At 41.7% G+C, this 15,436-nt stretch overlaps 1 protein-coding gene and 1 long non-coding RNA gene across 3 annotated transcripts in view; both read right to left on the reverse strand.

The window, feature by feature from the left end:
• Window positions 1–15,436, reverse strand: part of WDR70 (WD repeat domain 70) — a 265,120-nt gene that overhangs the window by 207,937 nt on the left and 41,747 nt on the right. The window lies entirely within an intron of this gene.
• LOC142829965 (uncharacterized) overlaps window positions 1,343–15,436 on the reverse strand; it is a 29,492-nt gene continuing 15,398 nt past the window's right edge. The window contains exon 3 of the long non-coding RNA XR_012904944.1: window positions 1,343–14,887. This is a non-coding gene — a long non-coding RNA (uncharacterized LOC142829965). The remainder of the gene's footprint in view (window positions 14,888–15,436) is intronic.

Genomic DNA, 15,436 nt, shown 5'->3' on the forward strand with positions numbered 1-15,436 from the left:
AGGCTGACTGTGTGTTGCATGAAGAAATATTTCCTTTTGTTTGTTTTAAACCTGATACCTATTAGCTTAATTTGGTGACCTCTAGTCTTAGGTTATGGGAACAAGTAAATAACTTTTCCTTATTCACTTTCTCCATACTGGTTATGATTTTATAGAGCTCTATCATCTCCCCCTGAGTCTCCTCTTTCTAAACTGAAAAGTTCCAATATTTTTACTCTCTCTTTGTATGGCACTCATTCCAAACCCCGAATAATTATTGATGCCCTTTTCTGAACATTTTCCAATGCCAATGTGGAAGAGGGAGCAACTAACAGGAGGATCTCTGTGAATGATGAGATTGTCTTTATACTCCATATCAGACCAAGCAAAATACAGTAAACTTCGGATAATCCGGCACCTTTGGGACCCAGGGGGTGCCGGATTATCAGATATGCCGGACAATCAGAAGGGGGAACTATGAGGGGTCTGGGTGGGGGGGGGGGTGCCACCCCAGACCCCTCATAGCCCCCCCTTCCGATAGGCCGGCTCTGCCCCAAGCGTCCCTGATTCAGCCACTGCTGAAACTGACCAGCAGCGGCTGAATCGGAGACACCTGGGGCAGAGCAGATGGAGTGCTGCCGGGTTGGTCGGAGTAACGCCAACCCTTGTCGCAGCAAGACCAACCAGGCAGCACCCCAGCTGCTCTTGGGGTCGCCTGGGGCAGAGCAGCTGGGGTGCTGCTGGGTTGGTCCCGCAGCGCCGCTCCTTGGCGCTACTGGATCAACCCGGCAGCACCCCAGCTGCTCTGCCTCAGGCGTCCCCAAGTCAGACATTGCTGATACTGATCAGCAGCTGACTCCAGGAAGCCCAAAGCAGAGCTGCTCTGCCCCGGGCTTCCTAGAGTCAGCTCTTGGTCAATTTCAGCAGCGGCTGACTTGGGGACGCCTGGGGCAGAGCAGCTGGGGTGCTGCTGGGTTGGTCCCGCACGGCCGCTCCTCGGCACTACTGGATCAACCCGACAGCACCCCAGCTGCTCTGCCCCAGGCGTCCCCAAGTCAGCCGCTGCTGAAATTGACCAAGAGCTGACTCCAGGAAGCCTGAGGCAGAGCTGCTCTGCCCCGGGCTTCCCTGAGTCAGCCGCTGGTCAATTTCAGCAGCGGCTGACTTGGGGACGCCTGGGGCAGAGCAGCTGGGGTGCTGCTGGGTTGATCCAGTAGCGCCGAGGAGCGGCGGTGAGGGACCAACCCAGCAGCACCCCAGCTGCTCTGCCCCAAGCGTCCCCGATTCAGCCGCTGCTGAAATTGACCAAGAGCTGACTCCAGAAAGCCTGAGGCAGAGCAGCTCTGCCCCGGGCTTCCCGGAATCAGCCGCTGGTCAATTTCAGCAGCGGCTGAATCGGGGACGCCTGGGGTGCTGCCGGGTTGGTCCCGCAGCCCCCAGGGGCAGCGCTAGGGGACCTACCCTGCAGCGCCCCAGCTGCTCTGCCTCCAGCTTCCCCAATTCAGCCGCTGGTCAGTTTTAGCAGCGGCTGAATAGGGGAAGCTGGAGGCAGAGCAGCTCCAATGGTCCGGCTGCATCAGGAGTGCCGGACCGTCAGATGCCGGACCAATGGAGTTTTACTGTAAATGGTTATTGATAGAGGCAGAAAGAAATAAGGAACTTATGTTAAATACCTGTGGCTGCTCACGATATAAAAGCTGCAGTATAGAACAGGAAAACTGTGTCTATAGGCATTCTTAATTAATGCAGTCTCACAAACAAGGTTATAGTACTCCATCTAACACTGGCTAGTGGTGTGGGGCACAGGTGAAAAAAACGTAGCAACAGTGCACAAATGAATACAGAGTTTTTCAGCTGGTTGTGTGCATCCCAAACAATAGTTCAGAAATCTGTTAAGATTGACAGACACGTGTATATGTACATTACCCAGTCTGCAGCCAGAGTGCAGCACAACAGGACAAGTCGGGAATTTTGGCCAGCACATTGGGACAAATATCTAACCTTGTGAAGATTCCAGTATGATCTTTGATGTTCACACAGAGCAGACAGGACCTCTGTTTTTAGTCTCATGTAAAAGACTCCCACACAGTGAATTGAATTCATGCAATTTATTCCCCTCTGATGAATGAAGGGCTGAATTGACCGTGATGGGATTTGAAACTGTTTCCAGGTTGTCTAGGTATGTCAAGCCTAATGCTTAGATGGTAAGCTATCCTCATGTAAAGGTGCCAAGTTGACAGTGTATGGTCTGTGGACCTCAGCCGTTTCCCTTATGTGAATGCCATTTCAATGAGAATAATGGCATAGGCTAAATTAAGTCATTTGGCAGTGTATCATCTAGTATTGTCATGATTTCAAAGTTTTCAGGAAGCTTTGAACTCTAAAACTGGGTTGTTTCCTTTGATGAGAGATGAGTGGTCACAGATGCAAGATTAACAAATGTATTTATATTCTATATACACACCTTTCTTCAATTCTAGGCACACTGTATACACCACAAAACAACAACAACAACAACAAAACTTACAAAGGACATTAATGTAAAAGACAGTCTCCCTAATAAACATCCCACCCTGAAACTAACAGACTCTTCCTCTGTATACCCTGTTCACTCCCAAGTTCTTTTCTAATCACTAACTGCTAAAAAGACAAATACAGTTTTGAACAGAAATTGATGTCAGGAAGCAAAAAACCGTAAGTGCTCATGAACTATGGTAATGGTAAAATTGATATTACTGAAAAATGTAACTTCAAATACCAGAACTGCACAAGTATAAACTGTGGGCATAATTTGCCCATGGAATTATCATCACTCGTAATGATGCTCAAGAAAGAAAGAATCCAGTGAAGACCACACGGATTGCAGTTAAGAAAAGAAATATTTTTACTGTACGTGTAAACGAATCACAGCTGAAACAGGTGTGATTGACATAATAAACATGTGTCCTAACTGTGCCATGCTTGTTTATCTGCTTCCCCGCACAATTTCTTTTCAGAATAGGACTGTACTTTGAATCTCCTCCTCTGCTACTTGCTCTCCTTCATGAACAGCACTGTCCTTTTCACCCCAGGCACGCACTGTTCATTTGTTTCTAGTACTTCCTACTATTGTTCTAAAATACTTCCTCATGCTGCTAATTCTTATTTGAAGGGGTAGGGAACCTTTTCTGGGTAAAGGGCCACTGACCTAAAGTGGAGAAAAAAAATCAGTCAGAGGCTGCACACAAGTGAAAAGCAAAAACAAAAAACACCCAAACCAAACCAAGCCCACCCTGCTTAAGAAGAAGACAGAGACTCTCCACATTCCCCTCGCACACCAGAGCCTGGGGGGCCCAGACTAGTAGATTTTGTGTGCTTCGGCCCCACAGGGGAACAGTAGGGAGGCTGGAGCACCAGCACAAGTTCTCCAATGTTGGGCGGGAGCCCAAAGCCTTAGGGTCCTCATCAAGGCAAACCAAGGGCCTCATGCAGGCCGTAGGCTCCCCACCCCGGCCTATTTGCCCACAATAATCATTCAACATTCCACCAGGAATAATTGCCAAGTCTGTTTTGTCCTGCTGAAGCCTTTTCTTGACGGGTAGCATACGATGACATCGAAATGCACCCAAAACTATTAGAGACCGCTTTCCCATAAGTCCACCTGGCCACTTCGCCCAAACCATCTGTAGCCAATCAAGCATTAAAGCTTCATCAATCCAGCCTTTAGGGTGAATACGCACGTGAACTGTGTTCAGGAATATAACATTCTTTGGCATTGTCTTGCGCTTGAACACAATATAAGGAGGCAGCATCGTTCCATTGGCCATGCAAGCAAGCATTACGGTAAACCTAGACTTTTCATGGCCTGTGGTAGCAATGGAGACAGTCTTAGCACCTTTCACTTCAAGCATTCTGTTGTAGGGATTATTGAAATGTAATGGTGTCTGATCTGCATTACCAATTAATGAAAGGTCATAGCAGTGCTGCTTGCGTAGTTTTATGATAAACTTTTGCAACTGTAGCACCTTGGTGTCTGAGTCCATGGGTAGCTTCTGAGTCCATGGGATTGTTGTTTGGCATCGGACAGAAAGGCCATGGCGATTCATGAACCGATTGCCCCAGCCATTTAAACCCAGCTGTGTTAGCGCATGTTTTGGCAATGGTCAAAGCCTTCATTCTAACCTCTGCAATGCTACCACCACCACCTTGCTGTCTATGCTCAGCAATCCATTCAATCAGCTTGGCCTCCAACTCAGGATATACAGCACTTTTACCTCGCTCAGCCATCTTCATCCGAGGCAGTGCTTGCAAGCGCTCTTTCTGCCGTCTCCAAAGGCAAATGTTAGACTCTGTTATGCCATCAAATTCACACCTGGCAGCTCTGCTGCCATGAGCCTCAGCATAGCTAACAACTTTAAGTTTTTCAGCGGTCGTGTAAGATCGCCGACAACTCATGGCATCCCAAAGAGAGCATGGAAACGCCGCGCACTGTATACTCGTGCGCTCACGTGTGATTACCCAGCAATATAAAAAGGCAAGACAAAATACGGCAAAGCCGGGGTGCGTATTATAGATAGGAGTTCAGTTTATGCTGGAATTCTCACGTTTAAAAGGTAGGTGTGCATTATGCATAGGTGCGCATTATAGTCGGGATTTTATGGTAAGTTAGGTTTCCAGTCTTTCACGGAAGGCACAGCTTCTATGGCTTTCCAAGACCTCCATGACTTTTGCAGAAGCTGGTGCATCTGACCCAGGGCTGCCCAAGCAGCTGGAGAAACCTCAAAGTCAGTTGCACTGGTGGCTGTTTTGGCAGCCATGGGGCCAGCTATAAAGGCCACCTGAGCATTGCCCAAGGGCAGCAGTCTCAGAGCAACAGTGGCAGTGTCAGGCAGTCTACATGAATGTCAGCAGTAGCGGGGTCCAAAGGCCACTCCTCCACCACCCCAGAGCAGGAAACCCAATAGAGGATTTCCTATAGTGATGAATGTTCAGGGATAGGTGGACTAAATATACATGAACTTTTCAGATAAAACAATCTACTTCAAGTATTACCATCACTGGGAAAATATATTTATGTTACTTGAGAAAGCAGACAATAGGTCTGCTTCTGAATCCGGCAATAAGGCAGGAAACAAAACATGATATTTATACATAAAATGATATCACTGACTAAAAACTGAAATTAGGATCACTACAATGACAATGTTCTTAGCTTGACATTTCTTCATAGGGATTAATCTTCTCTTAATTCCCTTGTTACTTCTGCTCTACACGAGGCCTCTCACATATATCGTAATAAATCCAAATCATATATGGAAGCCTGAGGAGGTAATTAACCTGAGAAAGAAACAATTCATTACATCAGTTTTTACTTATCTTATCCCTGAAATTTAAACGTCCAGGATATCTTTCAAGTTAAGGCTGGACAGTTCTTAAAAAAGAGTAAATCTACAGTGAAACCTTTGTTATCCGGCACTCTGTTAACCAGAAAACTGTGTTAACCTGCATTGCCCCCAGCCACAATACTGTCACACCTTCAGGAGCACAGGCCTGGTTTGGTTTACCATGATTGGCTTAATTTTTTTTTTATTTAAGAAGTACTAATCATCTTTAACTCAAAATAGAAATGTGAAACCAACTGCCTCTCACTACAAAATTACCAATATTAAAAACTTGAGTTTTACTATTATTGTCCATTGGTTTTTCCTAGGTTGATGGGACCCTCAGATAACTGGAATTTTTAGATAATCAGAACGTCTTAATCCCTGAGCATACCGGATAAACACAGGTTTTACTATACCTTGCTGCCAAGTGTGAAAGATCAGCATTCATTTTCCATAAACATAAAAGAATTAATTACTTTAAATATCTTATTGGTACCATTCAGTTATAGCTTAAAAAGTAAAGAGATATATTATCTTCTTCTTAGGATGATAAAAAAAATCAGTAGGATATTGAAGAATTGAACAGTGCAGTTCATTATTCATGTTAGTCAAACCTAGAATTTGAAATGTAGTGTGAATCATAGATGTGATTAGCCTTTTAAATTGATCTGTTTCTGCCAACACAATTACAAATATTATTTACTTCTGAGAGAAGTCTGAACTTGCACTGTTTTTACAGTCTTCAAGTGATATCAGCCTAGCACGTTTCACAAATAAAGTTTACTTTTGTTCAGCAGTATACAAGAGTAGCGGCTCTTTGGTCTTCACTTTATCATGGGCATCCTACAACTGAACGGCATGCTAAGGCACATTTCAATGCTGAGGAAGTCTCAGATGAGGAGCTCAGGATAAGCCTGATGACTTTCAGAGGATGCAGACACCAAGATTTTGTTAGCAAGCTGAACTAGTGACTTCGTCTTACACAAGGGAATGAAGTTGCTTAAAGGTGGTCTGCAATACAGGAAAGAATATATGCATCTATTTTTTTTTTCTTTTTCAGCTTCGTTATGGAGAATGAAGACTTCTAGAAAGATTGAGTGTTTGTCTGAATTATTATTTAGAATGGAGGAGACTCAGGCTGTCCACTCCATGCCCACATTATAAATGTTGGGGGACTGCATTTAAATGCTTGCTGTCTAAAAACTGTCATAAAAAAAGAAAAAAAGTGTCAGAATTACTGATCTGACTACACTAATGTAGAAGAATGTTAAATAGAAGAATTATTCCATCACAATTCCTTATACACTTATGTTTTCTTACTATAAGCTTTCTTTTGTCAATTATATCACTAAAAGAGCAAATTTCCCTGCATATTATGTATAATTATGAACATTTTTCCTTTCTAAAGACTGAGAACCAAGTGTTCAATAGTTTTATTACTGTAACTCAACAATTTTGCAATGTGATGGTTCTACTCCCCCCCCCCCACACACACACTCAATTACATATCAATTGAGAATTTGTTTTTGATAATTTGCAAATCAAAGCTCTTTAAGATATGAATGTCAGATTTTCGCAAATTTATTTTTCTTCTTGTTTCTCCAAATCAAAATCTTCTATTTGTGGGGAGAAAACATAGTTTCCATTTTTCAATTGATTAGTTTTCCAGGGCATATTTCATTCATACACATTCTTGACCATCACATGAGCAGCAGTGGGGCAGGGACTGTGTTTTCCAGTATATTTGTACAAGCCTAATGCAACAGAGCCCAATTGTGCACCACCAAATTACAAGCAACAAAAGTAATAGCTGCAATGGTTGCATAATTTTCAATTATATTCATATATGGAAAATATTTGATGATAAACATTGTACATGACTATTTGCTACCAAAACCATTTTCAAACTGATCATTTCAGGTTCCTGCATATTCTCTCATAATTGGATTGTAGAAGCTATGGCAAGACAGTTCAGCAGTTACAGAGATGCTTTTACTGCCCCCTAGTGTCTCCTCTTAAAAGAGAGTCTTCATAGAGCAGAATGCTGACACTATTTGTAAGCAGTCATTTGAACCTAGAATATGTCTGTAACACAATTAAAACCTGCTATTGGTCCATGCCAGCTAACTCAGATTCAAGGTCTGTTTCATTGCAGAGAAGAATCCAGAGTTTAGGCTGCAACTTGGGCCAGGATATCTACACCAGAACTAAACAGCCCCTTAGTCTGAGCCACAGGAGCCAAAATCAGCTGACATGAGGCAGTCACAGACATACCCTTAATGTGCTTGATTATGTAGGTACTCACTTGCACCAACAGAGTATTTAGCAACTTTTGCTGCCAGAATTCTACATATTTTGAATGTTATGAAAATCATTTTCATAGAATCATAGGGCTGGAGGAGACCTCAGGAGGTCATCAAGTCTAGCGCCCTGCCCAAAGCAGAACCAACCCCAACTAAATCAATCCAGCCAGAGCTGTGTCAAGCCAGGACTTAAAAACCACTAGGGATGGAGATTCCACCACCATCCTAGGTAACCCATTTCAGTACTTCACCACCCTCTAGTGAAATAGTTTTTCTTAATAGCTGACCTAGACCTCCCCCACTGTAACTTGAGACCATTGCTCCTTGTTCTGCCATCCCTCACTAGTGTGAACAGCCTCTCTCCATCCTCTTTGGAACCTCCCTTCAGGAAGCTGAAGGCTTCTATCAACCCCCCCTCACTCTTCTCTTCTGCAGACTAAACAAATCCAAATACCTCAGCCTCTCCTCATAGGTCATGTGCTCCATCCCCCTAATCATTTTGGTTGCCCTCTGCTAGACCCTCCCTAATATGTCCAATCCTTTCTGTAGCGGAGAGCCCAGAACTGGACACAATGCTCCAGATGTGGTCTCTCCAATACCGAATAAAGGGGAATAATCACTTCTCTGGATCTGCTGGTAATGCTCCTTCTAATGCACCCTAATATGGATTAGCTTTCTTGGCTACAAGGGCACACTGTGGACTCATATCCAGCTTCTCATCCACTGTAATCCCCAGGTCCTTTTCTGCTTAACTGCTACTTAGCCAGTCAGTCCCCAGCCTGTAACAATGCTTGGGATTTTTCCTTCCCAAATGCAGGACTCAGCACTTCTCCTTGTTGAACCTCATTAGATTTCTTTTGGCCCAATCCTCTAATCTGTCTTGGTTACTCTGGACCCTATCCCTGCCCTCCAGTGTGTCTCTCTCAACCCCTAACTTACTGTCATCCGCAAATTTGCTGAGGGTGCAATCCATTCCCTCATCCAGGTCATTAATAAAGATGTTGAACAAAACCAGCCCTAGAACTGACCTTTGGGGCACTTTGCTTGAAACTGACCACTAACCTAACATTGAGCCGTTGTTCACTACCTGTTGGGCCCAACAATCTAGCCAGCTTTCTATCCACCTTTCCATCCATTTATCCAATCCATACTTCCTTAACTTGCTGGCAAGGGTAGTGGGAAATCAATCAAAAGCTTTGCTAAAGTCAAGGCATATCATATCCACTGACTTTCCTGTGTCCACAGAGCTAGTTACCTCATCATAGAAACTAATCAGATTGGTCAGGCATGACTTGCCCTTGGGGAATCCATGTTAACTATTCCTGATCACATTCCCCTCTTCCAAGTGCTTCAAAATGGATTCTTAGAGGATCCCCTCCATGATTTTTCTGGGGACTGAGGTAAGTCTGACAGCTCCGTACTTCCCTAGATTGTCCTTCTTCTCGTTTTAAAAGATGGACACTACATTGCCTTTTTCCAATCATCCAGGATCTCTCCCGATCTTCATGAGTTTTCAAAGATAATGGCCAAAGGCTCTGCAGTGACATTTGCCAACTTCCTCAGTACCCTTGGATGCATTAAATCCAGACCTATGGTTTTTTGTACGTCTAGCTTTTCTAAATAGTTCCTAACCTGTTCTTTCTCCACCGAGGGCTGTCTACCTCCTTCCCATACTACGTTGCCTAGTGCAGTAGTCTGAGAGCTGACCTTGTCTGTGAAGACAGAGGCAAAAAAAAAGCATTGAGTTCTTCAGCTTTCCCCACATCATCTGTCACTAGGTTACTTCCCTCATCCAGTAAGGGCCCCACACCCTCTCTGACCACCCTTATTGCTAACATGCCTATAAGAAACCTTTCTTGTTACCATTCACAACACCTTGCTAGCTGCAATTCCAACTGTGCTTTCGCCTTCCTAATTACTCCCCTGCATTCTCGAGCAATATATTTATACTCTTCCCTTGTTATCTGCCCAAGTTTCCACTTCTTATAAGCTTCCTTTTCGTGTTTAAGCTCACCAAGGATTTCCCCAGTAAGCCAATCTGGTCACCTACCACTTTTGTTTTTCTTGCTGTGCTGCGGGATGGTTTCTTCCTGTGCCTTTAATAAGGCTTCTTGAAAATACTGCCAGTTCTCCTGGACTCCTTTCCCCTTCATGTAAGCATCCCAGAGGATCCTGCCCTATCAGTTCTCTGAGGGAGTCAAAGCCTGCTTTTCTGAAGTCCAGGGTGTGTATTTAGCTGCTCCCCTTTCTTCCTTTGGTAAGAATCCTGAAATCTACCATCTCATGATCATTGCTTCCCAGGTTGCCACCCACATTTTCTTCATACTACTAACTTTTTGTGCATGTCACATTTGTATCACTAGTCATAACGATACTAACACTTAGAAATAAGCTAATAAGCAGTGCCACTGATATCAATGGGACCACTCAGATGCTTTAATTAAGGAAACAATTTAATAATAGCTTTGTCAAGCAACCAACAGTAAACAAACTCAAGAGAAGCTTCTGTAGGAGACATAATTTAATCTCCTGGTTTTTCAAAATCTTTACCCAAATGAACAAGGGTAAATATGAGTTGCCTTTTTAATGCGGAGGAAAGGCTTTTCTCATCATTTTTGCTTTCACGTGAGTACCGGAAACATTAGAGAACATATTTTCTATTCTATAAAACAGATACACCTTGCAGTGGTTGGCTATAAGAAGTCACCTGTTTTCTGTAATTACATACCTCAGTTTTACTTAAGGATTCAACATAAATAGATGAAAAAGAATAAAGGCATTTTGCTCCATTATTTTATTGTGTCAGTCTTCATTACATAGATTGCACTTGAAAAATTTCAGTTAGTCATTAAAAATGACAAATCTAGAATACAAAATATTCAAATTTTCAAAGTTAATGAAGCAATAGGATTTATATTTCCCATTTTGCTTCAGTCTTCAATAAAAAGTTTAATGGTGACAAGACACTCAACACAATTCATATTAACAATGAGGAAGGAACACAATCCAAAAATCGAGAAAGAATATTTAAAGATAAATGTGTTCAGTTTGTCAGAGCCTGATAAAATTTGTTGTAGGGTATTTAAAAGAGCCAGCAGAAGTAATTTAAGAACTATTAGCAATGATCTTTGAGAACTCAGGGAGGATGGACCATCTCCCGAAGAATTGGAGAAGGGCAAAGAGGGAACCTATCTTTAACAGCAGAATAAAAAGGACCTGAGGAATTTAGAACAATCAGCCTGCAGAAGTAACCAAACAAATTACTAAACAATCAAGTCATAAGTACCTAATGGTAATAGGGATAAGAAATACCCAATGTAGATTTGTCAAGAATAAATCATGCTAAACTAACTTAACTTTCTTCCCTGACAAGTGACTGGCTTATTGGAAAGAGGGGAAACAGCAGGTGAGCTATATCTTGATTTTAATAAGGCTTCTATTGTCACGTGACCGTCTCATACGCCAACTACGGGTATGTGGTCTATAGAAAATTACTAGAAGGTGAGTGCACAACTGGTTAAATGACTATACTCAAAAAGAGTAGTTCTCAATGTTTAGATAAACCCTCACAGCTGGACAGCAAGAGAGGTACCAATAATTAAAATATTATTGAATAGTACCATAGGGGTGAGTCCTGAGTATGGTAATATTTAACAGGGTGGATAAAAATCAATTTTAAAAAAGCAATCAATAAAATACTGCATTTCTCTCTTCTTTAAAAATAAAGTTGCAATTAAATCTCATCACAAACATGCTACCCCTATTGAATTAATGGATCTAGCCTTTCCAGCCTAATTAACAGCTCTTCTTCAAAGCTTCAGGCTTTCAGTTTCTGGTTCTCAGCCAACTAAAGCCACATGTGCAGACACACACAACCTGGACAGAACTACTTTTGTTCTGTGCTTATGTGTTGGTGGAATTGGGACAAGCATAGAAGAGGATTAAGTTAGGACACTGTTTTAATGACAGAGACAATATGCAGGAAAAGGACAGAGGAAGCATTGAAAGGAACAGTAGATTGGACTGGAAAGAAAAAAAGGGGAAGACATTCAGCACACACACAGCTATCTATATATCCCTCCACACTTTTGCTACAGAAGAAGTATCATAGCTTCTGGGCATAAGAGACACCATATCTGGGAACATTTTGAAGAAATCTGTTCCCTGGGTAAAAAAGGAAAACAAGTGGAAGAAGTGGAAGAAGGAGATGCAGGACCTAGCTGAAAGAATGTAATATCATAAGGAAAATGGGAGAAAAATGACATGAATGAAGATGTAGCTGTGTGTGAAGAAAAATGGGAATTAACTAGTTAATAACTTAATTCACTTTGTAATACATTATTGTTCAAGACTCTCTTTATGCTTTTCAGTATAAATGTGATTCAACAAGTCCAAGCTGTTTGCTATGTTGCATGTTGCTAAAAAAAAGCAGCTGATCTTAGCTAATCCTTATGGCTTGCTTAATTAGTTAACTAGATTTACAGTCTATTACTCAAGCATACAATATAGAAATCTGTAGTAAGAGAAATCCTAAGTTGCCAGTTACCTTGACTTACATGTTATTAAATTACACAATACATGCCTCTTAGGTTGGAACATCACCACAGACCATAATGAGGAGGCTTTAAACCTATTCTTTATTTTACTTCTTCACAACTCAGCTTTCCCAAGTGAATCCCATCCTAAACGTGTTCTCAAAAATCAGAAGTATCAGTTAATTTTGGAGTAAGCCCCAGAAAAGTAAGTGCACTAAGCACGGTAAGTCTTAGCTTTTTAAGTAATTGGAATCAGATCTGCATCCATTGTGAAAAATGTTTAAATGATTAATTAAATAAAAGAGTGAGAACTGAGAAGGACTATTTGAAATGGTTTTGAATTTTATTTTAGGATTCCATTTAAGCATAAGAGACTTGGTCTACTTGCAACAACTTCAGAGTCATCCATTGGCACTTTTAGTAGGAGTGCTGCAGTTAAATTTATTTCAGACATCCAAGTATCAGAAGCGAGCAAAAGATTTCAATCATCTAGTAAAACCATCACCATAGATGGGTCTGTAGTAATGACCAGCAAACACTAACAACACACTGTAGATTAAAAGAGTGCTCAGTTCATTTATGCCTCAAATTCTCTTTTGCATTTTTAATAATAAAAACCTTTATTGAAATGGGTGAGTCCTTATGACCAGGCTACGCTCCACCTAGTAAAGATGACATTGGTGGAAAATTACTAGATGAAGGGTACGAGAAGGAACTTAAACAGCATGCAAGAAATACTGAGGGGAAATCTGCTAGTTGAAGCCCTGATGGAAGAAGCAATGATCTAGTAATATGTGCTTATATGACAACAGAAGATGGAGTTGCATTATCTTTCAGAAAGAATAGATACATTGAGAAATGCCCAAACTATTTAAAAGAAGCAGCAGTGGGTGGTGTAATAAACTGTGAACAAAAAATTCAACTGTCATATGTTTAGTTTTGTCACAGTCAATGCTGCAAACATGGCAAAGATGAGAAGATTCTTAGAAGAAACAGAAGTATGCTCCTTAATAACTTGGCTGCAGTGCTCATTTAATGCATCTTTTAGCCAAAGACTTATGTCCGTCTTCTCGATGACTAAAAGAAAATGCAGTTGAAGTCACCAAATTCTTCCATAACAACCATTTTGCTTCAGCTTCACTGGAGAGAGCAGGAGGATCCAATCTAATTCTCCCTCAAAATGTTTGATGGAATTCTGTGGTTGCTTTGAACAATTTACGCTCATAAAACTTCGTGAAGAAAACCATCATTAAATAGATGAAGTATCTAACATGGGATTTAAGAGGAACATAGAGGGTATGTTCAATATACTGAAGCCTATTATTCATAGCCTGAAACAAAACTTCAGAGTCATCGCTGCTGCAGTAGAAATTTGAAAGGCACATCAAGAGACTTTGAGGAAAGAAATACCTCACTAAAAATTTAAAATGCTGGCAAGAAGGAAGTGAATGGATCAAGTACTAACTTCATCACATTTTCTTGCAAACTTTATTGATCCTAGATATGCCTAACTTCTGAGAATGATGCTGCTGCCCTGACATGGGCATCTCAAAAATCACTCCTTGATTATGCCAGCCATAATAAATTTCAGAGCTGGAATGAAAATGGGGGGAGGGATAGCTCAGTGATTTGAGCATTGGCCTGCTAAACCCAGATTACAAGTTCAATCCTTGCACAGGTCATTTAGGGGGTTGGGGCAAAAATTTGTCAGGGATGGTACTTGGTCCTGCTGTGAAGACTGGGGACTGGACGATCTTTCAAGGTCCCTTCCAGTTCTAGGAGATAGGCAATCTCCATTAATTTATGAAACATCATAATCAATACATGTTTACTGATGATCTTGTGAACAAAGTCACTCCCCTGAACTGGTGTATCCCCTTCCTCCCAGGGCCCTTATTTATACAGCCCCCAGATGGGCCCTAATTCGCAGCATCTGCCTCAGCTGTGGGCTTTACTCTCAGCCCTCCGCATTGGCTGAGTTTCACCCTTAAAGGGCCAGTGCAGAAAAGACATCCCATCACAGAATCATTCACTATAAGGCATACCAAACCAGTCAAAGAACATTTCAGCTGCCACACTGGCTAACAAGTCACACAAGCAATCTCCTCAGACACTCCAGATTTCCATCTGCCACAACCAATACCACACCTTACTCAGATGAGGGGTTGTGAAAACTAATCTCACCAAATCCCAACAAATTATTTCAATCCCAAAGGTCCAGCCACATTTCCAGGTCAATTTATACCTTAGATCAATGTTTCTTAAACTGTGTTCTGTGGCACACCAATGTGCCGCAAGGCAGTCGGAGGTGTGCCACAGAAAACAACAGAGTTCAAAATCGCCACCCTTAAAGGGGCAGACAACGTTTTTTTTGTTCAATAATTGCCCCACCACACACCACAGAAAATGCTTGGTGTTCCTCAAAAAAAAATTATTTGGTGTTCCTCGATCTTAAAAAGACTGCCTTAGATCCTGCCCAAAAGAGCATTCTGTGCCAATCCTTCAGTATCTAAAATCTAAATGTTTATTTATAAAAGAAAAAATGGTTGAAAGTAGAATTGTTAAACAAGTTATATTACATACATCTATCAGAAAGTTTGAGGTGTAGGTTTATTCCATCTCTGCTATCTTAAAAGTCTCTTGTAAGAAAGGGTCATCAGTCCTTCCGGGCCTTTGTTCATCGCAAAGATGCTTCTGAAGTGATGAGCTGGAGTGAAGACAAAGATGGAGGAAGCCCAAGGGCCCTTTTTATAATCTTGCCCATGGGGAGGGAATTCTATTGTTCTTGCTGTGTGAGGATACCTCCCCCTAAAAGGGAGTTTGTCCCATAAACAAACAAACTGTCCATGTAATTTGTAGGCACTCCCTGGCTTCTCGCATGTTTGACTGCAGGTTTGCAGCAGAATTCTTCAGAGTTGTATTGTGAACACTCAAGGTTCATCATCAAGTACTCTTCAAAATAGGTGGGTGACTCCTGTTGCTTTCTCCCAGAAGCAAATACGTGAAATACAAGTAAATAGCCAATACTTACAACTTCAACTTAAAAAAAAATCCTATATACATATGGATAGTATCAACAGACTGAGGGAAGCATAAGCTTTTAATAAATACTTCACTCTGGCCCACTTTGCACAGAATTTGGGACAAACGGTGGGTGCAAAAATGTTCTGAATGTTCATATGAAAATCTAACAACATTACAGTCAGGCATCTTAAAACAGTTTCTTTAGTTGCTAGGCCAACATTTCACAGAAGTA

Source organism: Pelodiscus sinensis, chromosome 6 (assembly GCF_049634645.1).
Source record: "Pelodiscus sinensis isolate JC-2024 chromosome 6, ASM4963464v1, whole genome shotgun sequence".
In the NCBI taxonomy this organism is placed as follows: domain Eukaryota; kingdom Metazoa; phylum Chordata; order Testudines; family Trionychidae; genus Pelodiscus; species Pelodiscus sinensis.